This window comes from Myotis daubentonii, chromosome 8 (assembly GCF_963259705.1).
Source record: "Myotis daubentonii chromosome 8, mMyoDau2.1, whole genome shotgun sequence".
NCBI lineage: Eukaryota > Metazoa > Chordata > Mammalia > Chiroptera > Vespertilionidae > Myotis > Myotis daubentonii.
In genome coordinates this window covers 63,173,092-63,196,112 of record NC_081847.1, presented here as the reverse complement: position 1 = coordinate 63,196,112, position 23,021 = coordinate 63,173,092, and the positions used below count along the sequence as shown (strand labels likewise).

Here is a 23,021-nt window from a genome sequence, read left to right as displayed (position 1 = left end):
CTTGCATACAAAGGACCAGGACCAACTTATCAACAGAAACACTGGAAACTTAAAAACAATAAAGGAATAGCTTCAAAATTTTGAAAGAAAATTAGTTCCAATAACCATTCAAGTATATAGGTAGAATAAAGGCATTTCCACACCATGGCAAGGAATGTAGTTCCTATACATTTTCTTAAAAATTCTGATTATCTGAAATGCAACCCTGGAGAGCAGCAAAGGAAGCCCCAGAAAAAGCAGGCCTGTCACCAAAATGTGACACATTTCACACTGACCCTGAGGAAAAAAGAGCTCCAGGGGACAATGGGAAACACATACACATCCGACCATGTGGAAAAGAATAGTAAGATGTGGTAAAAAGCCATTGGTGCATTTAGAATAAACTTGTCATAAGACTAGACTAAAATAGCAAATAAAAATAACCATTAACTCTAAGAAAAATAAAAAGGTAGATGAGAAAATGAAATTGTAGTCTACTGCCTGGCTCAACATTAGACAGTATTTCTCTAATCATCATAATGAAAACAATGAATAATGATCCAATCAAACAATGTGCCCCACATGATTCTATCAGAGGACTGAGGCAGAAACTAGGGGAAGGGTACGTGAGACCTAAATTCTCATCTACCATAATATCTAGTTAATAGACAATGTCTAAAACAGTATCTTAAAAATTAGCAGTTGAAGTGTATTATTTAGAAATAAGAAAATACCAAAAGAAATAGAGTCAAGAAAAAAAACTAAGACTGAGAGAGATACAAGAATGGAGCAGGGCATAGCATTCCATTTTAAGTCTTTTAGTTCTATGTTGGGGGTCTTCAAAACCACCCCCAGGATAGGTGATTTGCTAGAAGGACTCCCATATCTCAGTATATACTCATACTCATGGCTAAGATTTATTACAATAAAAGGATACAAAGCTGAAACAGCAAAGGAAAAGAGAGGAGTAAGAGGAATTCTCTCGGCAACAGTAACAACATGTGTTAAGTGTCTGCTGGGCCGCTCCTTAGGCTCAGAGGCCAAGGCCTTTGTGGAGCCTGATCATGTAGGCATGCTCCATCTAGCATGCACCAAAATTCCAGACTCCCAGAAAGAAAGCAGATACTCAGCATAAACCACATTGTTTTTATAAATGGTTTAGGCACAGTGAGCCACTCTTACGCATTTAGGAAAGTTTTATAGATAAGGAACTTTAGCAGTCAAGTTCCCAGATGCCAAAGAGCCAACCTCACAAGCAGGCCTTTCTAAAGACAGCAGTTCCCGCCTGCCTCAGTATTTCTGCTCCAGTACTATTTGATTGGTTAAACCATCCTCACGAATTACTCTGAAAAAATTTAAAACACAAAAAGTAAAACCATCTCTCACCAAAAAAAGATCATTGCAAATCTTATTTTAAAATCTAATAAAAGAAATAGAGCTTTCTCTCAAATTTTTAAGTTTACAAACTGAAATGGGAGAGAAATAATCCTTCAGACAAAGCAGATTAGGGTTAAAGGGTTTCACATCATGAATAGTGAAATCTTTCCCATGATAATATGTTTGAGGTTTTATGGCTGGTACCCAGTAAAAATGTAAACTAGTATTCACATTTACAGCCTTGACAGTAATTTCTCATGCACATCCTCACAGACCAAATGTCTTCCAATTTAGTTATATAATCAGTCCCTTCATATCCCCTAACATTTGTTTAAGACTGTACTTTAATAGAGATTTTACTCTTAATTTAGATTATTTCTTTTCTGTATCCTTCTTATACATAATCAGATTTAATCTATTTTAGTTTCTCCCCTACCCCCAGGTGCTTATCCAAACTTTTAATTAGAATCCCATATGCCACTCACAGAAATTCAATGAATGACACAGTGAATTAATGTTTTTCACTCAGCTTCCCAACATTCTCAGTGTTACTGATTAAAACATGCCTAAGACATGTTTGTAAAATCAGTTTTAAAAATATGAAATTCTAAAGTTCTTCATAATGAATATGAAATACGTTTTAATGCTGACAAGTATTACATGATTAATAACATGAAAACAAAATAATTTAACAAGTTATTTTAGGAGACTGGCATAACAAAATATGTAAAATCAACCTCCAGATGAGACCGAAATATAAAGAGCACAGATTATGTTTATTATTTAAAATGAAAATTCAAACTCTTTAAGGATTAGAGTGTCAGGTGCTAGAAAATAAGCAGCCAAAACATACTGAACCTAGCAGACAAATAATTCCACCGTCAGCCTACAAGGTTAGAAAGGCTGGAAAGGAAAAAATTCAGTTCTACAAATAGCTGCCCAAATAAAATAATATATTTGCATATTAAGTATTGGGGAAAAACCCACATTGGACTCTTGCCTTTTAACAAAATCCAAAGTGTTATCACTAGCAGTCATTCTAATACAGAAGACAAAAAAAATTTTTTGATAAAAAACAATAAATACCATTTGGTACCTACCAGTGAAACATTATTTTCACAGGGATGATATATCCTTTGGTGGAGGGCAGGCCTCTTTTCTGCCACATTTCATAATCACAGGCTCTATCCTCAAGTAAATCTTAAATTAGAACTTAACTAAGGGGTGGGGGAGGAGGAGAAAAAACTTTATTTATTAACCTTTTTAAAAGCACACCACCAGTTACAATAGAAATTGGCTAAAAGTATCCAGTCCATGATCCAAAACAATGCCCTGAGGCACCCAGAGCACCAACTGGTCAGCAAACTCATAGAGGAGCCATGGGGTTATCTTGAATTTGAGGGAAACAGAGGAGTACAACGGTCTCCCCCTTATCCGCAGTTTTGCTTTGTGGTTTGCTGCCCACTGTAAACTGTGGTCTGAAAATACTAAATGGAAAACTCCAGAAACAAACAATTCATAAGTTTTAAGTTGTACATCATTCTGAGCAGTGTGATAAAATCTCATGCCATCTGGCTATGTCCTGCCCAAAGTAGGAACAGAAAGGAACTTCTTCAAACTAGCAAAGGATATCAATGAAAAATCCATAGTTAACATCAGACTTAATGGTAAAAGATTAGAAGCTTTCCTCCTAAGATGAGGAACAAAACAAGGTTTGCTCTTCCCACTTCCATTCAATGTTGTACTGAAGGTTCTGGTCAGGGCAATTAGGCAAGAAAATAAATAAATAAATAAATAGTATTTATATTAGAAAGGAAGAAGTAAATATCTCTCTATTCACAAATGACATGACCTTATATAGGAAACCCAAAAGAATACACAAGGAAACTATTGAAAGTTACAGGACACCAGGTGAAGGTGTAAGAAAATAAGCCCTGGCCAGGTGGCTCGGTTGGTTGGAGCGTTGTCCAGTACACCAAAAGGTTGCAGGTTTGATCCCTCGATGTTTCTCTCTCACATCTCTCTCTCTCTATTCCTCTCTCTAAAAATCAATGGAAATACACCCTCAAGTGAGGATTAAAAAAAACAAAACAAAACAAAAAACAGAAATGAAGTCCTGCTATCTGCTACAATATGGAGGAACCTTGGAAACATTATGCTAAGGAAAGGAAGTCGGTCATAAATGATCACATGTATCAGTGATGGCGAACCTGTGACACGCGTGTCAGAGGTGACACGTGAACTCATTTTCTTTGAGTTTTCTTTGTTAAATGGCATGTAAATATATAAAATATCAAAAATATAAATCTTTGTTTTACTATGGTTGCAAATATAAAAAAATTTCTATATGTGACACGGCACCAGAGTTAAGGTAGGGTTTTTCAAAATGCTGACATGACGAGCTCAAAAGGTTCGCCATCACTGACATATATGATTCCATTTATGTGAATGTCCAGAGTAGGCAACTCCAGAGAGACAGAAAGTTGATTAGTCGTTGCTAGTGGATGGGAGAAGGGGAATGGTGAATGACTGATAATGAATAAGAAGTTTTTCTTTTGGAGTAAAATGTTCTAAAATTTATTGTGGAGATGGCTGCACAACTCAGTGAATATTCTAAAAACCACTGCATTGTAAACTTTATTTTTTAAAAATACATTTATATTGATTTCAGAGAGAAGGGAGGAGAAAAACATCAGAGAGAACAACCAGGCCGGGGGGGGGGGGGGGGGGGCAGTAAGGGGCGATCAGGTTGGCAGGCAGTGGTGGTTAGGGGTGATCAGGCTTGGGGGGGGGGGGCAGTTAGGGGTGATCAGTCAGGCAGGCAGGTAAGCAGTGGGAGCCAGCCGGCCGGATTGTGAGAGGGATGTCCAACTGCCTGATTGGCCCCGATTCCCTGGGATCAGGGCTAAACTGGCAGTCAGACATCCCCCAAGGGGTCCTGGATTGGAGAGAGTGCAGGCTGGGCTGAGCCCCACACCCCACCCCAGTAATTCGTGCACCGGTCCTGTAGTTGTAAAATAATGTTTGAAGACTAAACTTTATCTCACTATCTTTTAACTCCCCCTGGCAGTGAGATGCAGGCAGCAGAAGACGAATCATTGATTGGCTGCCTCTTGCACGACCCCTATTGGGGACAGAGCCCAAAACCTGGGCATGTGCCCTGACCTGGAATCAAACATGACCAGTCCACTGAGTCATTTGTAAACTTTAAGAGAATAAATTTTATGTTATCTTAATTATATATCAACAAAACTGTTAGAAAAAAGCAGTCTCAAGTCTTTGCCATGTTAAAAATCCCTCCTTTAACCTTTTATTACCCCCTTCTAATACCTCCTTCTAGTCTTCCCCTCACAGCTAAGATTTGCTTATTCTTGAAGTAGTCTACATTTGCTTTCTGTCTCTGACCCCCCAATTAAAGGAAACCTAGCTTCTTTCCCAATTGTTAGCATTAAGTAGAATGCTACAAAACTATTATCAAATTCAATAGAACCTTCATAATCCTTGTTTAACTAAAGTTCTCACAGCATTTGAAGTACAGCTTCCTTTTCTCAATTTTTATCTTTTCTGGAGTTGGTTATGAAGTATAGCTTCCTTTTAAAATGATCCCATTTGGGTTTCTACGACATTTTCTTATGGTTTCTCCACAACTCGAAACACTTTGGCATTTCCTTTCCCAGTTCTTCTTCTATCTGGCTTTACATGTTTTGTTTTGTTTTTCTCCATGTCCTATTTCCAGAACTATTCTCCATCAGTAAGCTCTTCCTATGCAGTGTCACCAAAGGCTTCAGCGACCATTTACAATATGCATAGCCTGATGATGATCTTACCAAGACCTCTCTTGTACTCTAAACCCACACATCCAACTCTACAGCAGGGGTTTCCACCTGGATGCTTCCTAAATGACTTCCACTCAATATATTCAAAAGCAAAATACTGTTTCTCCCCAAATCTGGACCCCTTCCAGAATTCTGTCCCAGTATACTTTACCATTGTTTATTCAATCACCCAAATTAAAATCCAAGTCATCTTATCCTATTATTTCTCATTTCCCAAATCTATGAATCCTACCTTCTAAATATTTGTGGTATTAACCTATTCCACTGTGTCTCCTCCACTGACACTACCTTTGTTTAGGCCCTTATCTGTCACCTCAATTATTACAAAAACTTCTAACCAGCCTTTCTGCCTGCTGCCTTATCTTCCCTTTATCCCTTCTGAAATTTATATTCTCCAATACCAAGAATGATCTTTCTAAATAAAACCTTATCATGACTCTCCCCTGATTAAAATCCATAAACTCTATTACTATCTATAGGAAAAGATTTCTAGAACCCTTAGAATGCCAGATACTTGAGGATTTATCTGTGCAGCCTCATCTTCTGCTACTTACCATAAACCCAAAACTTATAATAAACCCGATGCTATAGCAATAGAGAGCAACTTTCCACTCGTAAAAATGTACCATGCTCTCTCTCATCAAGTCCAACTTTCCCTCTGTCTTAAGTTCCTTTCTTCCTTCAGTCATGCCTATGCCTACGTTTAAGGACCTAAGGTATAAGAACCTGATACAATACTTAACGCACAGCAGGTGGTTAAAACAGGCTGTGCTGGCTTAAGCCTCTCTTGTTTATCCTGTCTCAATGACCCCCACTTACTTACAAAGTAAAATTGAAATCACTTCAACTGTATGCAAGACTATCCATAATTTGGTTCTGCCTAGCTCCCCAATTTCATGTCTTGCCACCAGCCTATACTCTCTCTAGCTATACTTGCAGATCCAATTCATTATGTAAGTTTAGACTCCTGTGCTTCTTGGCTCACACTGTTCCTTCTACCTAAATGCCCATCTGTCTGTGTACTTTCTATGCCTGTATACTTAAATGTTTTCATCCCTCCTAAATATACTTTTTCCTTACTATTGCTCCCTTCCTCAATCTCTTTTCTCTTAAGAAACTGACCACTACCTCCTCCTCCTTTCTACAACCACCGTACCCCATACTTTCTACAATTAAAGCAATCTTAAAAACATACTGTACTTGTTGACAATTCAAATAAGAGATAGTCTTACCACTCTGAAGGCAGGGGCACTGCCTTTTCCTTCTGCAAGTCCTCTTCACCTAGTACAGCAGCTGCTACACAGTAATTCCTCCATACTAAATGATCCACATTTTCCCTTATTCTCTCCACATATACTAACACAAGTTTCTATTGTGATTTTTCTTTTAAAAAAAGCCTTAGCGAGTTTGGTTCAGTGGATAGAGCATCGGCCTAAGGACTGAAGGGTCCCAGGTTCGATTCCGGTCAAGGGCACAGGCCCGGGTGGTGGGCTCGATCCCCAGTAGGGGTGTGCAGGAGGCAGCAGATCAATGATTCTTTCTCATCACTGATGTTTCTCTCTCTCTCTCTTCCCTCTCCCTTCCAAAAAAGAACATACTTTTAGGTTATGTCCAGGACCCAATCTCTTCTGGACAAGCAAACAACTGTGTAAATACAACTGTACAAATTAAAGTTATTATGCATTTTCTGATACCACTTCTTTCTCTAAATTAGGGAATAAACGGTCCCTGAAAAGATCTAAAGTGAGAAATACTATTTTGAAGAGAAAGCATTTAAGTTATGGTCCACTGCTTGAAGATACTTTGTTTAAAGAATTCTCTATGGTTACTGTTACACTTGCCTACCCCACTGAAACCATGGGTCACTCTGAAAAGTGGGAACCGCTCCACTAATTCCCTCCGACTGCCAATACAGCTTACAGCAATTACTCACCTTCGGGAAAATACTCAGAAAGGAATTATCAAATCACCGAGATCACGCACAGAAAGTGAGGTTACTTTCTCATTCGCCGCCCCATTTGGAAGTGCTGCCTCTGGGATCACCAAACCAAAAGCGGGCCTATTCCTTATCGCCACCTAACTATGTTGTGACTGACTGCCAGGAACGATGGAATGCTACTAAAGTGTTCCAGCACCGGACATGCCCACTGCACTCCACACAAAAATCTGGGGAAGAGCTTTTCGAACGCGCTGTCCCCACCACTGCGCCGGACTTCTTTGGTACGCCCATGCACGCCGTCTCGAATTAACATTTTAATCATCTTCAAGAATCCTATCAGGCCCTAGGGGAAATAAGGGTGCTTGCTCAAGAGGGAGGCTCTGTAGTAATGAATTCCCGAACTTGAAACAGCATAATTACTTCAGGCAGGACTGGGGTGTGGAATATTTTGTAAAACCTGTTTTACAACGATTAAACACACACACACACACACACACACACACACACACACACACACACAACAGCTGACCTCAACAACAGCATTTTGGCAAAAGCACAGGTGGGAATGTGCTGTGAAAGGAAGTCTGGGCCCCAGATCTGTCCGTCCATTCCCACCGAGCCCTGAACTAAGGACCGCAGCACGCGGAGGAGCCCCACTGCTTACACCGGCGGTGGGACACACCAGGAGCCCCTCCGGTCCGCTGGGCAAGCACTGGACACGGGCCAATATTCGGGGTGCAACTGGAAAACAGTACAGTTACATAAAAGACTGAGCCCCTCTCCCGTGCCGAGGTGCCCAAGAGCTGCCCTGAGGCCTGGAGCCCACGGGGGGAGGGGCTGGGCTCCGGGCGGCGCTCCTCCAGACCTCGAGCACCAAATTACAAACGCGGCCGCCACGAGGGAGGCCCGGCCGGGAAGTGGGAGGCACGCGCAGCAAAGGGCGAGATCGGAGGAAAAGCCAGCCTGGGAAGCACCCGCACTAGGGGCAGCCACGCCCCCCACCCCCAACTCCATCCAGCCCAGCCCCGCAGGCTGCCTGACAGAAGCTACTGCCAGGCGGGTGCGGAGAGGGCTCGCCGGGCACGCGAGGGGGGCGCCCTGCGACCCCTGCGCGCCACCGCTGCCCCTCACTAACCTGTGCCCGCCGCCGCGCGACCGCCCACCCGCGCCGCAGCCACCGCCTCCTCGCGCTCACGCTGCCGCCGCAGCCACCGAAGCCTCCTCCTGCGCTGCGCCCCTGGCCGGCCTCGGTCGCCCCATTCTCACCCCGCCCTGCCTCCGCCTGTTTACAATGATTGGGACGAACGCGACAGGCTGGCCCAGCGCGCAAGCGCATTCCCTCCTCCCGCCGCAGCCGGCTTCCCGGGTCCTTCACTCTGCGCTGACGGCTAAGGCCGACCTGGGCACACGCCCGGTGCCCGCGCGCGAGGTGCGTCGGGAGGCGTAGTTCTCGGAAACCCAGAGCCCAGTCCACAGGAGGGCCCTTTGTGAAGGAAGCACACTACAACTCCCAGGAAGCACCGCGCCCCCTGCGGCCCTAAAGCTTGCGGAGGAGACTGAGGGAGCGCGCGAAAGAACGCGCCGCGCTGGTGCCCTCGAGGCGCCTGCGCAGTTCCTGGTCTTGGGGGACTGGGTGGGACGTACACCTACCGCCGCTGCTCTTGGTTTGGGGGCAGCGCCTTGAGAGAGGACATACCTTCCCTCTGCACGCTCTGGCCAGTCTGTTCCTCAGCTACCGAAGAGCAGGCCTTTTGTGCCAGCGGCTTCAGCCGTCCTAACCAGTTAAACCAGCCTGGAAGGCCGGCCCAGCCTGCGCCTGGGTGGGACATCTTCCCGACCTGGGGCTGGGTGGGGCAGCTTTGGCTTGGGGCGAGGACTCCTGCTCTGAGGGCTGTTGGTTAAAGAAAGCGTCTGGGCCCGTGAGGAAAGGCATGAAGCTCTGGACCATCCTCAGAATTCCTAAAAAAAAAAAAAGTCCAGGCGGGTTTGGCTCAGGGGCTGGAGCGTGGGCCTGTGGACTGAAGGGTCTGGTTTCCATGCCCGGCCAGGGCACAGGCCCGGGTTGTGGGCTCGATCCCCAGTAGGGGGCGTGCAGGAGGCAGCTCATCAGTTCTCTCTCACTGATGAATCTCTCCCTCTCCCTCTCTGAAATCAATTGAAATATTCATCTTTTAAAAATCGGTATTGACAAGGGTCGGGTTTGCTCTCCCGCCACCTTCTTTGGTTCAACATTTACCAAGAAACATCTGAGTTAGAACAGAATTGCGCAGTGCACCTTGAGCTTGCAAATACAACTGAATCTCGAGGAAGGGTGGAAATAAGGAGTTCCCCCGGAAGTCCTTCATAAAGTCTTAAGGAATTGTTCTGTTATTGCAGGGCTGGAAGTCCGGGGTCTTCTGAAATGTTCCTGTTTTATAAAGTTTGGCAGCTGGTGAGGGGAATAGGATTTGGGATAGATAGTCCTTCCCAACCCCTCCCATTCCTAGGTCGATACTCCCTTCAGCGCCTCCTTGCATATTAGACCTCCGTAACCCATCTTGCAGGGCACCTCCCAAATCAGCTCCCTCAGATCCCACAGGAGGTCTCTCCCTTGTACTCTGCATTTTCTACCCCGTGAAGCCAGCCCCCTCCGCCTGACCTTCACCCACCATCAGACACCAAGATACTGTCTTCTGACTGCGTGCGGAGCTTTCTGGTTTTCCTTCTGGTTTTCCCGCTGGCAACAAAAGTGTCGCCTGGTGACTAAGATGGGCAAGTCCCCATACTCTCTGCCTCTGGCAACACTAACTGGGCCGAAGGTAGACACTGACTCAAGTTGGGGCATTTTTTGAGCCCTTGCTTGAAATTGTTATGTGGGCGTAGACATGGAAGGGGGAAAGGTTTCTACTGAGGTACCGGAAGGTGAACCTGGTGGATGGGTGGCATGGTGGTGTGCCCCGGGAGGCTAAATAGCCATCTCAGATGGTGGTTTAATTGAATTTAATTAAGGGAAGGGGGTGGGGGATGGGATATTTGAAGGGAAGGGCTGCACAGGACGGAGCCAAGGGGACATCGGGTCAATGATGGCAGCTCCCAGGAGCTGGAGTCTCATCCTTCAATGCAGTCACTGGTGGGAACCTTGTCCTCGGTGGGTTTGGGGGCTGAGCTGGTGGGTTGGAATGGGAAAGGAATGCAGGTGTGCCATCAGGTGCCTCCAGGCAGTTTTCATTCCTTGTATGGTCGTAGCCCTGGTGTCCAGCGAGTTTTTCCTGGTCTTTTGTTCTCCTGTGCCCGGAGGCTAACTATTGGCCCTGAAGGATTGGATTGCCCTGTAGGCCTAACAGTAACAGCTGCTGGCCATGTTCTTCATCACAAAAACAGGCCTGTCTACTGTAGGAATGAATGAAGCCAAAGGGGGTGGGGGGGGTGGTGGGGGGGGAGTGGAGGCAGGTGATGTGAATGGGAAGGGAGAGAAACCAAGAGCCGGCAGCATGAAAACTGGTTTCCGTTTCAGAGGCCGTGGTTTTTATAGCTCTTCTTTAAGTGCTTTGAGCATGTGAGCCTAGCTGGGTGAGCTGATACGTTCATTTGTTTTTTTATTATTTAGGACGAATTTGTGTGGTTATAGAACATACTTGTTTTTTGCCTCCTGAGTCTTCATTCCTCCCAATTGAAGCCATGCAGCATAACCAGACCCTCGAGTGGCTGAGCGTTTCGGAGATGGTCGTGTAACCCAATCAGAACCAAGGAGCCCCACAGAGACTTCAGTTGAAGAGTGCAGTAAATTGCAGTGCCCTTGTTTTTCTGGTGTGGGGTAAGTACATGAAGGCTAAAAACGTGCAACCATTTTGCTCCTACCAGAGGAAAGCCTGAAGGAAATGGGCTTAAGGGACAGGCACCAGAGAGCCTGCAGATGCAGTCAATATTGTCAAATGCGTTCTGGAGAGAGAAGAACCAAATGTGTGGTGGCATCACTAGAGCTGCACTATCAGACCTCACCTGTTTGGCCTACAGACTAATATCTACTGTTTAGAATGGTGTCATACATGCCCTGTGTTGTTTAAGCAGGCTTGTATTGGGGGTTTTCTGTGATGCAAAACTCTAAACGTCCTAATTCTGTTGGATTTCTTTACATGACATTGCAAGGTCCTGTCGAATACAAATTAATATTAAAAATAAACTGTGGCTGAAGCCGGTTTGGCTCAGTGGAAGGAGCATCAGCCTGCGGGCTGAGGGGTCCCAGGTTCGGTTCCGGTGAGGGGCATGTGCCTGGGTTGCGGGCACATCCCCAGTGGGAGATGTGCAGGAGGCGGCTGATCAATGTTTCTGGCTCTCTCTATCTCTCTCCCTTTCTCTCTGTAAAAAATCAATAAAATATATTAAAAAAAATAAAAATAAACTGTGGAAGAGACTTTCAGCTATGGCTATGTGACATGGCCAACAATTCCTCTACACAAGCGATTTTCAACTGGTATACTGCAAGAATTTTTAAAACATGCAATAACTGACTAGTTAGGGGCACTGACCTGTTTTCCCTTAGACCAGTGGTTCTCAACCTTCCTAATGCCGCAACTCTTTAATACAGTTCCTCAAGTTGTGGTGACCCCCAATTTCATTGTTACAAATTGAACATAATTAAAGCATAGTGATTAATCACAAAAACAATATATAATTATATATGTGTTTTCCGATGGTCTTAGGCGATCCCTGTGAAAGGGTCGTTCAACCCCCAAAGGGGCCACGACCCACAGATTGAGAACCACTGCCTTCGACTGTGAAATAAAAAAAAACAACAGCCAACAACACAATAGCCGTTGGTGTGAATGAATCAATATTATATTATTTTGTCAGATTGGCAAAAAATATATACTTTTTGGTGTGCCACAGAATTTTAGTAATTAGTTTATGTTTACATGAGATGAAAAAGTTTGAAAATCACTGCTCTACACACAAAATTTCAAATGTTTGGATGTCATTTACTAATGTCACATTAGCCAGAGCATGTCACAAGCCAAACCCCAGGATGTAGAAACAGACCCCACAAAAATCTGTGGTCATTTATTTGCAATCTATGACAAGAACTCTTGAATCTCCTTGGCTTCTGAGGAGATGATTGTCTACCCTCCAAGCATCTGTAAATTACCATGAAATGACACCTTTTTCTGAACCAGCTGCTTCAGGTATTGGCTAGCACTGTGAAAGCAAATCCAAGAACAAAAATCATAAGTGTGTTCACCGTTCTGATTATTGATAGAGTGCCTGACACATAATACATGCCTGATAAATTTTTGTATAATAAAGCTGCTAAAACTCTCAGTAGCAAGTGATGGAAATTCAATTCAATTTTGCTTAAACAAAAAAGGAGAATTTGCCCAGCTGGAGTGGCATAGTTGGTTGAGCATCATCATCTCGTCCACCAGAAGGTTGCCAGTTCGATTCCGGTCAGGGCACATACCTGGGCTGTAAGTTTGATCCCTAGTCGGCCGCAAACAGAAGGCAGCCTAGTGATGTGTCTCTCTCACATCAATGTTTCTCTCTCATATTGATGTTTCCCTCTCTTTCTCTCCCTCGCTTTCCATCATCCCTCCTTCCCTCTCTCCCTTCTCTCTAAGCATGTCCTCAGGTGAGGATTAAAAAAAAAAAGGAGAATTTATTGGCACACATAACCAAGTCCAAGATACTGACTCCAGGCACAGCTGGTTCTTGGGCCTCAAATGCATCATCAGGATTCTTCCTTACCATCTTTTGGTCCTTCTTTCTTTGTGTTGAGTTTATTTTCTGGTAGACTCTCTCCATGTAGTAACAAACACACCAAGTTTATATTCTTAGATAGTGTACCCTACAACTGTATATGTCTTCTTCCTCTACTTGAAATAACATCTGCTACTCATAGACTTGACTATTCTGTGCCAAGCACTGTACATTTAAGTTAAATGTATGTTTACTTTCAGCTAAATAAATATTTATATCACATAGTGATTAAGATCATGGATTCTAGAGCCAGTTTGCCTGGATTTAACCCTATATTTATACAAATCCCAGATTATACCAAATAATTTATAGTTAATACTAGAATGCAGTTTAATTATTGTGTTTGGATGTTCTTTGCAATCACTCAAATTAACAATGAAGCTATGCTAAATGATGCGACTCAAAGTTTGGTGGGGTGAGGGGGTGATGGAAAATGATTTACTTATTTTTTGTCTATACTTCTGCCAAATTCTTTCTTCTTGCTCTTTCTTGCTGAAGTTGAAATAGCATTATCTCTAAAACTTCCCCTTTCCTTCTGAGTTTTTGAAATAGCTTATCGAACCCCTCCTCAAAAGAAAGCATGATAAGGCTTTCTTCAGCTCCAAGAAACCACCAAAATAACTACAGTAGTCCTCCTTTATCCATGGTTTTATTTTTTGTGGTTTTAGTTACCTACGGTCAACAGTGAACTGAAAATATTAAAAATTCCAGAAGTAAACCATTTAGAAGTTTGAAATTGCATGCTGCTCTGAGTAGCATAATGAAATCCTGCTCCATCTGCCAGGACGTGACTCAGGACGTAACTCAGCCCTTTGTGCAGGGTACCCACACTGTGTACACAACCTGCCCCTTAATCACTTAGTTGCCATCTCGGTTATCAGATTGACTGTTGTGGTATCTCAGTGCCTGTGTTCGATTTTACTTAGTTATACCCCAAAAGCCATTCACATAACTTTTATTACAGTATATTGTTATAATTGTTCTATTTTATTATTATTATTTATTATTAATCCCTTGCTGTGCCCAATTTATAAATTAAACTCTATCATAGGTATGTATGCATAGGAAAAAGCACAATGTGTATAGGGTTCTTTGGTACTATCTGCAGTTTCAGGCATTCAGTGGGGGTCTTGAAATGTATTTCTCACTAATGGGAGAGGACTACCAGTACTGTATATATCAAACATATATGTGGCTGACTGGGCAAGTCCAGTTGGGATGACTGTGAGATGACCTTCACGTATAGACAGAATTAACATGTAACTATACTGTCATCCAGGCCACAATACTCTAACGTGTCCACAAGGATAAGAGGAATACTGTCAAAAACTTTGCAAGAATCTGTATACACAATGAGCAGGCATAATTAGACTAAGTAATGGGGCACAAATTTTTGGAATTTGATTATTGGCTCTAATTTCTACTATATGCCAGAATCAACAAACTTTTTTTTAAAGATATGCTTGTATTGATTTCAGAGAGGAAGGGAAAGGGAGAAAGAGATAGAAACATCAATGATGAGAGAGAATCATTGATTGGCTGCCTCCTGCACGCCCCACACTGGGGATTGAGCCCACAACTGGGCATGTTCCCTGACCGGGAATTGAACCATGACCTCCTGGTTCACAGGTCAAAGTTCAACCACCGAGTCCCATAGGCCAGGCAACAGACTTTTTATTACAGGGCCAGAAAGTAAGTTGTTAGGTTTTGGGGGGCCATATGGTCTCTGTTAGAACTACTCAACTCTGCTGTTGTAATGCAAAAGCAGCCAAAGACAACATATAAACAAATGAGTGTGGCTGTGTTCCAAAAATTCTTTATTTGGAAAGGCAAGTTGAGGTGCTTTGCTAACTTCTGCTCTATGAACATATTTATTCTTACTTCATTTGCAAAAATGGTCCTAATGCTAACTACTTTGTAAGGTTGTTCTGGCACTTATAGAAAATAATATGATGAATCTTAAAAGTTCTTTAAGAAATTGTAACTATGTGTGGTGATGGATATTACCTAGACTTTTTTTGGTGATCATTTTGCAATATATACAAATATGGAATCATGTTGTACACCCAAAACTAAGATAATGTTGCCGGGGTCCAACCCCAGCAGGTCCAGGGGTCCCCAAAGGCGTAGACGGAGTCGGCGAAGAAGGAATGACACGGAGACAGGGTTCAGTTGATCAGCAGCCTAGCCAGGATCTCTAGCCCGGATCTCCAGAGAGGTTCTGCTTCGGATCTCCAGCGAGGTTCTGTAGCCATGTTCCCTCGCTAGGTTCTCCAGCCAGGTTCTGTCCAGGCTCTCCAGTCAGGTTCAGTGTCCAGGTTCCAGTCAGGTTCTCCTGCCAATCTCTGTAGTCAGGTTCAGTCCAGGATCCCTTGCCATGTTCTCCCGCTAGGCTCTGTCTCTAGGCTCCGAGGCCAGTTCCTCTCCAGGATCCTCCGGCATGCTCTCGCCAGCGAAGTTCTTCTGTCTCTAGAGAACGTTCTGTGTAGGTTCTGTGCCTAGGCTCTGTCTCTCTTGGTCCTGTCTTCCAAGCCCTGTCTCCTAAGTCCTGTGTTCTAAATTCTGTCTGTTGTTGTCTTGTTGCATCTGTATTTATACCAGTTGATTCTAATCCTGTCAATCTCTATTACAAAGGTTAGGGCGTTTCTTATCTCCATTCCAGGGAGAAAAGATTATGTAGTTTAAGCATGATTGTTCGTAGTTAAAGGGATTAATTACCCGCCTGGCACTTAGTTGAGGGGTTTCATTCCCTCCCTAACTTCAGGGGAAAATCCCTACCTGGGGATTCAACCTTTCTCGGAGAGGTGACTTTGGTTAAAACACAGCGCCAAGAAGGTGAGCAAACATATTAAGAACCGTATGCCATATATGCCAGGTCCCTTGAAACAGCAAGGATGGACCGGCTCCCGGCAAATGTTATATGTCAATTCTATCTCAATAAAAATAAAATAAAACTCCTATTTGAAGTTGGGGAAAATATGAACCAAGGCACCGAAATGAGTCCCAAAGTCAGATAGATTTTGGGCTGAGTCTGGATTTGTCACTAACTAGTAACAGGTGACCTTGGGCAAGTTTCTAACCTCTCTAAGCTCTTGCCTGGCTAGATTGGACAACAGCTGACACACTCTAATTTTGCAGGGTTGTTGAACGGAGCAGTAGCATTTCTGGTTCACTGACCTACCTATGGTCTGGCCCTGGTGCAGCTCTGCTTGTGGAGACATGCCTTTAATGACTGAAGATCTACTTCTCAGGAAAAGGAATCAGGTATTTCATCTTTTTACTGAAGTTGAAACAAAAAGAAAAGAGCCTTAACCAAAACAAGGCTTTGAAGTTCCCCATCAAAAGGATTTCCTTGTAGTGGCTGTTGAAAGCTTTTAAATCTACATAGACTTTTAAAAATATGGTGGGTTGCCATCTCCCTGGGAAGTTTATGTGTGGGTCTAATTACAACAGAGTATCAATTGAAATAATCTTTAGAGAGTCTTTGATTGAAATAGGAGCCTTTGGTAAGTAGGGGATGAGAAGTCTTCTCCTAGTAAATATTTAAGAGTTCCTTTGTTAAATATTTTACTTTGCAAGATAGGAGCTGCAGGTTTCTAGAAGCTGACGTTGGTGGGACTATAAATTGCTACGGCCTTACAAGAGAGAAATGGAGGATTTCTAACAAAATTTAAAGTATGCATAAACTGTGATCCAAAAACTTATTCCAAGGCTATCCTAAGGCCAAATAAACACAAGGCTATTTATACTATCGTTATTTTTAATAATGAACACATTGGGGTCCAGCAACAAGGGATTGATTAAAGCAATTATGATACATCCACTGCAATAGAATACTATGTTTCTTATAAAAAAAGTACTGTGTACCCGGAGCCAGTTTGGCTCGGTGGATAGAGTGTAGGCCTGCAGACTGAAGGATCCTAGGTTCAATTTTGGTCAAGGGCACATGCCTGGGCTGCGGGCTCAATCCCCAGGAGGCAGCCAATCAATGATTCTCTCTCATCATTGATGTTTCTATCTCTCTCTCCCTCTTCCTTCCTCTCTGAAATCAATAAAAATATTTTTTAAAAAGTACTGTGTATCTGTATGTTTTGGCATGAAAGATGTCCTGATAGACAGCAAACAGCAAACTTAGTTATCTGGACAGAATGTGAATGAGAATGTGTTCACTGTCTCTGTATTATTTGAACTATTTATGAAAATGATGCATTATGAAGGAGAAAAATAATGATGCTTTCTGTTTGGAAAGAAAGCAGCTGTAATTTGTATTTTCATTGCTCAGGAAACAGAGCAAAAAGCAGAATATTGGACTGAAGACATCTGTGGTCACCCAATTCAATATCCTCACATGGGATATAGATAGTAAGACACTCAAAAAACTCATATAATTCTTAACTTGAAAACAAATAGTACCTATTTTTTAAAAAATGTGTTGCTGAGAACTATGATACAGAGTTAATTATATTTTTTCCAAAAAATAATATTTATTTTAATATTAAAAGCATTACAGATCTGATCAAAATTGTGTCATAAATTCAAAAAGACATATATCAATTCATCTTATTTTTTGTATGCATTATTTTTGTATGCATTTCAAATTAAATTGCAGACATGAGTACACTTTATCCCTACACATTTCAGCTTGCAATATTTGTTCTATAGTTCTTTTTTTAATTTAAGGTAAAATTTACATACAGTGAAATAGACAAATATTAAGTGAACCATTCTGGGTTCAGAAATATGCAACACTCAACCCAGCCCCTATCTAGATAGATACATTTTCTAGTTTTTTTCATATGCAAAAGTTCTTTGTTACTGAATTTATTTGAGGTGATATTGCTTAATTAAATTGTATACGTTTCAGGTGTATGATTCTATAATACATCATCTGTAAATTGTACTGTGTATCTACCACCCCAAGTCAAGTCTCCTTCCATCACCATTTATCCCTCTATACCAGCGGTTCTCAACCTGTGGGTCGTGACCCCTTTGGGGGTCGAACGACCCTTTCACAGGGGTCGCCTAAGACCATCAGAAAACACACATATAATTACATATTGTTTTTGTGATTAATCACTATGCTTTAATTATGTTCAATTTGTAACAATGAGATTGGGAGTCACCACAACATGAGGAACTGTATTAAAGGGTCGCGGCACTAGGAAGGTTGAGAACCACTGCTCTATACCCTCTTCTACCTCCAGGTACCCCTTTTCCCTTTGGTAATCACCATGCTGTTGTCTGTGTTTTTGCTTAATTCCTTCACCTTTTTCACCTGGCCCCACAGCCCCCCTCCTCTCTGACAGCTGACAATCTGTTCTCTTAGATAAATTTTCGTCACCCAAGAAAGTTTCTTCAAGCCCTATTCTAGTCAGTCCCCAGCTTTACCCTCAGTAAGAAACACCTGCTGCCTCATTTGTTACACAACGGGTCCGTTGTGCCTATTCGAGAACGTCATATAAGTGCAGTCAGACAGTTAGTACTATTTTGTGTAAGGTCGCTTTCTTCCCGTTTTGGAGAGTCATTCTTGTTGTGGGTTCCAGTAGTTCATTACTTTCTACTACTGAGTGGCATGCCATCATTAAGTACCACATCACAGTTCATCTCATCCCATTGATGAACATTTAGGTTGTTTCCACTTGGGCGGGCAGGGGGGTGGGGGGTGAAGCTGCTATGAACAGGTCAAGAACTATGCAGAGTCCGAAGTTTCATGCCTCATCTCGTGCATGATAACAAAGTAACCTGCCAGTTTCATGGATGCTGGCAGAAGACACACAGACTCCTGAGTCAGACACCAAGGGTTTTATTGCTCATAGGAATAGTGGTAGCCAGAGTTTCAGTATTTGCTCCAGTTCCCTAGGCCCCAGTTCCACAGGGTGATGTAACAGAGCCAAGTGACACCTGCTACACCCAGTTATGTGACAGGAGACAAACCCTGATCTTAGGGAACCTGAATCATTTATGACTGCTCTGGAGAAAGACATTATCTTGATCTTCCAAGGTTTTCTTTATACAAACAGCTCAGAACACAGGCACCCAGTGCTTCTGCTCACAAGACATGCAAAAAACCAGAGGCCCATGCAGAACTGTCCCTAAACAAAACCTTCTTATACATGCCTTTTTCTGAACATGTTTTTTTAAAATATATTTTTTATTGATTTCAGAGAGAAAGGGAAAGGGAGAAAGATTTAGAAACATCAATAATGAGAGAGAATCATTGATCAGCTGCCTCCTGCATGCCCCCTATTGGGGATCCAGCCCAAAACCCAGACATGTGCCCTTGACATGAATCGAACCTGAGACCCTTCACAGCTAGGACTGTAAACATGTTTTTAATTTCTCCCGGGTAAAATCCTAAGAGTAGAATTGCTGGTCACAAGGTAGATGTTTCTCTAATATCAGAATTTTTTTCCAAAGTGATGAACCATTTTATAGCTACCAACAATGTCTAAGAGTTCTTGTTATTTCAATTCTATCAATGTTGGTATCATCAGTGTTTTTAATTATAGCCATTCTGGTTAGTTGAAGTGACAAGTTAATTATAGTTTAATTTGCATTTTTTGATATATTAACAATGTTGGACATTTCTATTTGCTTATTGGCCATTAGTACATTTTCCTTTGTAAGATGTCTATTCAAATCTTGTGCCTTTAAAAAATAGCTTTTTGGGTGGTCGTTTTATTATTGAGTTATGAGAGTTCTCTATATTCTGGATACACATCCTTTATTAAATATATATACTGTATTTTGCAAATGTTTTCTTCTCGTTTGCTTATTTATCTTAAGTGTGCCTATCAGCGAGTAGGCTTTTTTCAATTTTGCTGAAGTCTAATTTATCAACTTACTATTTTATGATTACTACTTTCTGGGTCCTGTCTAAGAAATCTTTGCCTACTTCATAGTCATAAATATTTTTTAAAATGTTTTCTTCTGGAAGCTTTATATTTAAGCTCTTAAGTCTAGGTCTATGATACATTTTGAATTATTTATTGTGTAAGGATGAGGTACACATGAAAGGTTTTGTTTTGTTTTCCATATGAATATCTGGTTGATCCAGCACCATTTATTGAAATACCTTTCCTTTCTTCATTGAACTGCTTTGGTCAAAAATTAAATAACTGTAAATGTATGTCTAGTCAGTTCCATTGACTTGTCTGTCATTACACCAGTACCACACTGACTACTATAGCTTAATAATATTCTTAAAGTCAGACAGTGTAAATTCTTAAATTTTGTTCTACTTTTTCAAAATTACTTTGGATAATACAGGTCATTTTCATTTTCATATAAATTCTAAAATCAGCCCATGGACTATTAGAAGATAGGTAGATAGTTAGATTTGCAAGGTATATAATAGAGCACTTATTTTAAGTATCACAATAAGAAAAACATTTTAGTGACTGTATATTAATTTTGATAATTATTTTACATTTCTAAATTGATTACACAGAAAGCCAAATTAGATTTTTTTAAAATATATTTTTACTGATTTCAGAGAGGAAGGTAGAGGGAGAGGAAGCTAGAAACATCAATGACGAGAGAGAATCATTGATCGGCTGCCTCCTGCACGCCCCCTACTGGGGCTTGAGCTCCCAACCTGGGCATGTGCCCTGACCATGAATCCAATTATTGTCTCCTGCCTTAGAGGTCAGTGCTCAACCACTGAAATCCACCGGCTGGGCACATGTGCCAGTATTAATTCAACAGTGTGGTTTGTATCATACCATCACATTAAAAGTAATTCAATTCATTACACCACAAGCATGAAAATACTAGTAAAAGTCTCTGCTGCTATCTTGTAATTCATGGCAACCCTTCATGAAGGGTAGAATCATGACTAGTTAGCCAGAGAGTAAATATAAATAACTAAGAATTCACAGATATATAAGAAAATAAACAGCAAAAAGGAAAGTGCCAAAATAAACAAACTTATTTTGAAGCAAGAAGTGGTAAGTCAAGCTACCCTGACAAAATGTTTATATATAGTCAATTTGTCATCAATTAAATGAGAAAGCAAAGTAAAGATTTGCACACATGCAAAAATCTGTATATGTACCTCACACATATTCCTTTCAAGGAAATTCTTGAGGATATATTTCAGCGAGATGAATGGAGAAAAAAAAGGGGGGGGGGGAAGACATGGGATACAAGAAAGAGTAAAACTGACCCAGAAGCCTATTATCAAGAAGGCTTGTTTCTTTCTTCTTTTATCTTTTTTTTTTTTTTTTTTTTTTACAAGACCTCAGAAAGACACTTAAAAACTTCAGGAAAAACAGAAAGTTGTACAAGAGAGTCATGGTTCAAACAGGAAGCCATCTAGATAGTACATGATTTTGAGCGATTGGTAGAGTATTAGAAAAAAAGATCTTTTTTGCTTATGATTCTAGGAACACTTCTTTCAGGTAACACTGGAGTGCTGACATTGACCATGTACAGAAATAAACAGAATCCTAGCATTAAACAAAAAATCTATGCAGCCCAGCCAGTATGGCTCAGTGGTGACCCATTAACCAGGAGGTCACTGTTCGATGCCCAGTCAGGGCACATGCCCAGGTTCCAGGCTCAATCCCCAGTGTGGAGCATGAAGGAGGCAGCCGATCAGTGATTCTCTCTCATCATTGATGTTTCTGTCTCTCTCTCCCTCTCTCTTCCTCTCTGAAATCAATAAAAATATACACATATATTTTAAAAAATTATGCAGTTAATAATACCTACCTAGTGATAATAATGAACATATTGTTTAACGGGTTTGAACTTTAAAAATTAATCTACAGACAATCCACAGAAGACTAAAACACCTAAGCTGAGAGATGAAGGTTGGAGAAATCTAATGTTACATCCTGGAGAGGCAAAGAATATTGCATAAAATTAATTGGACAAGAAATAGAGGTCTAAGTATATTATTTTAGGTTACAAAGGTTTAAAAAATAACTAAAAATAAAATAACTATAAAAAGCTGAGAACATTATGGTAAGTAAAACAAGTCAGGCAGAAAAAGCTAAGGACCATATGATTTCACTCATATGTGGGATATAAAACTGAAACTCCTGGACACAAACAGCAGTGTGGGGGTTTCTAGAAGGAAGGGTCTGGGGAAGTGGCCGGGGGGGGGGGGGTGAGAGGGGCCTGATATATGGTGATGGAAGATGATTTGACTTTGCGGGTGGGCACACAGTGCAATATACAGATCTTGTGATTAGACATCCACACCTAAAACCGGTATGTCCTATTAACTAATGTCATCCCAATAAATTTAATTTAAAAATAAATAAAATAAATTTAACTTTCCATGAAGCATTTAAATAAATATCTTTCGTCATAATATTAAAAAAAAAAACATTGAGAAGAGAAGGGCAACAGTGTGGATGGAAGTCATCTCTTGAAGCAGAAAGTTGTTAGATAATACCTTTCTAATCTAGAAGTAGAGATATGAACACATTATTTAAAATTATGAAGGCAACTACTAGAGAAACAAAAGATAGAAAAATGCAGGCCTGGATTGTGAGAGATGTGATGATTTTCTCCACAAATCCTGCTGTAGTCCATGATTTTTTTAAAAAAGTAATTTACATCTATTATGTGGATAAAATTTTAAATGAGAAAAAAATTTAGATTAAAATTTTCTGCACTACATTATGACATCAAAAATAGATCAAAGCAGCTGTCTTAAATGCAAGTAGTTTTTGGTTAGAAAACACCAGTTGGTTTATTTTTATAATTTTTCTGTTGAGTTTCTAAAAGAGGAGATAGAGAAGATTTCGAACTGCTATTTGATATTATTTGTTCAGAAATCATACATTATGAACAGATGACTTTTTTTTCTCTCCATAAGTGAAAAGCCAAGTTGGATTATTTTTACTACATTTTCTATTTTTTAAATATATATTTTATTAATTTTTTACAGAAAGGAAGGGAGAAGGATAGAGAGTTAGAAACATCGATGAGAGAGAAACATCGATCAGCTGCCTCTTGCACATCCCCCTACTGGGGATGTGCCCGCAACCAACGTACATGCCCTTGACCGGAATCGAACCTGGGACCCTTGAGTCTGCAGGCCAACGCTCTATCCATTGAGTCAAACCAGTTAGGGCTATATTTTCTCTTCTTACATTGATTTTTGAAGAAGCAGAAAGAATTTGATGTGCTATGTAAGAATTGTG

At 41.2% G+C, this 23,021-nt stretch overlaps 1 protein-coding gene across 2 annotated transcripts in view; it reads right to left on the bottom strand.

Moving 5' to 3' along the window:
• Positions 1 to 8,467, bottom strand: part of RALBP1 (ralA binding protein 1) — a 40,191-nt gene extending 31,724 nt beyond the window's left edge. The window contains exon 1 of one of the 2 annotated variants that reach the window (XM_059706637.1): positions 8,267 to 8,467. The gene's annotated coding sequence lies outside the window, so the exon portion shown is untranslated. The remainder of the gene's footprint in view (positions 1 to 8,266) is intronic. The other variant, XM_059706636.1, reaches the window with a different exon arrangement.
• Positions 8,468 to 23,021: the final 14,554 nt, after the last annotated feature.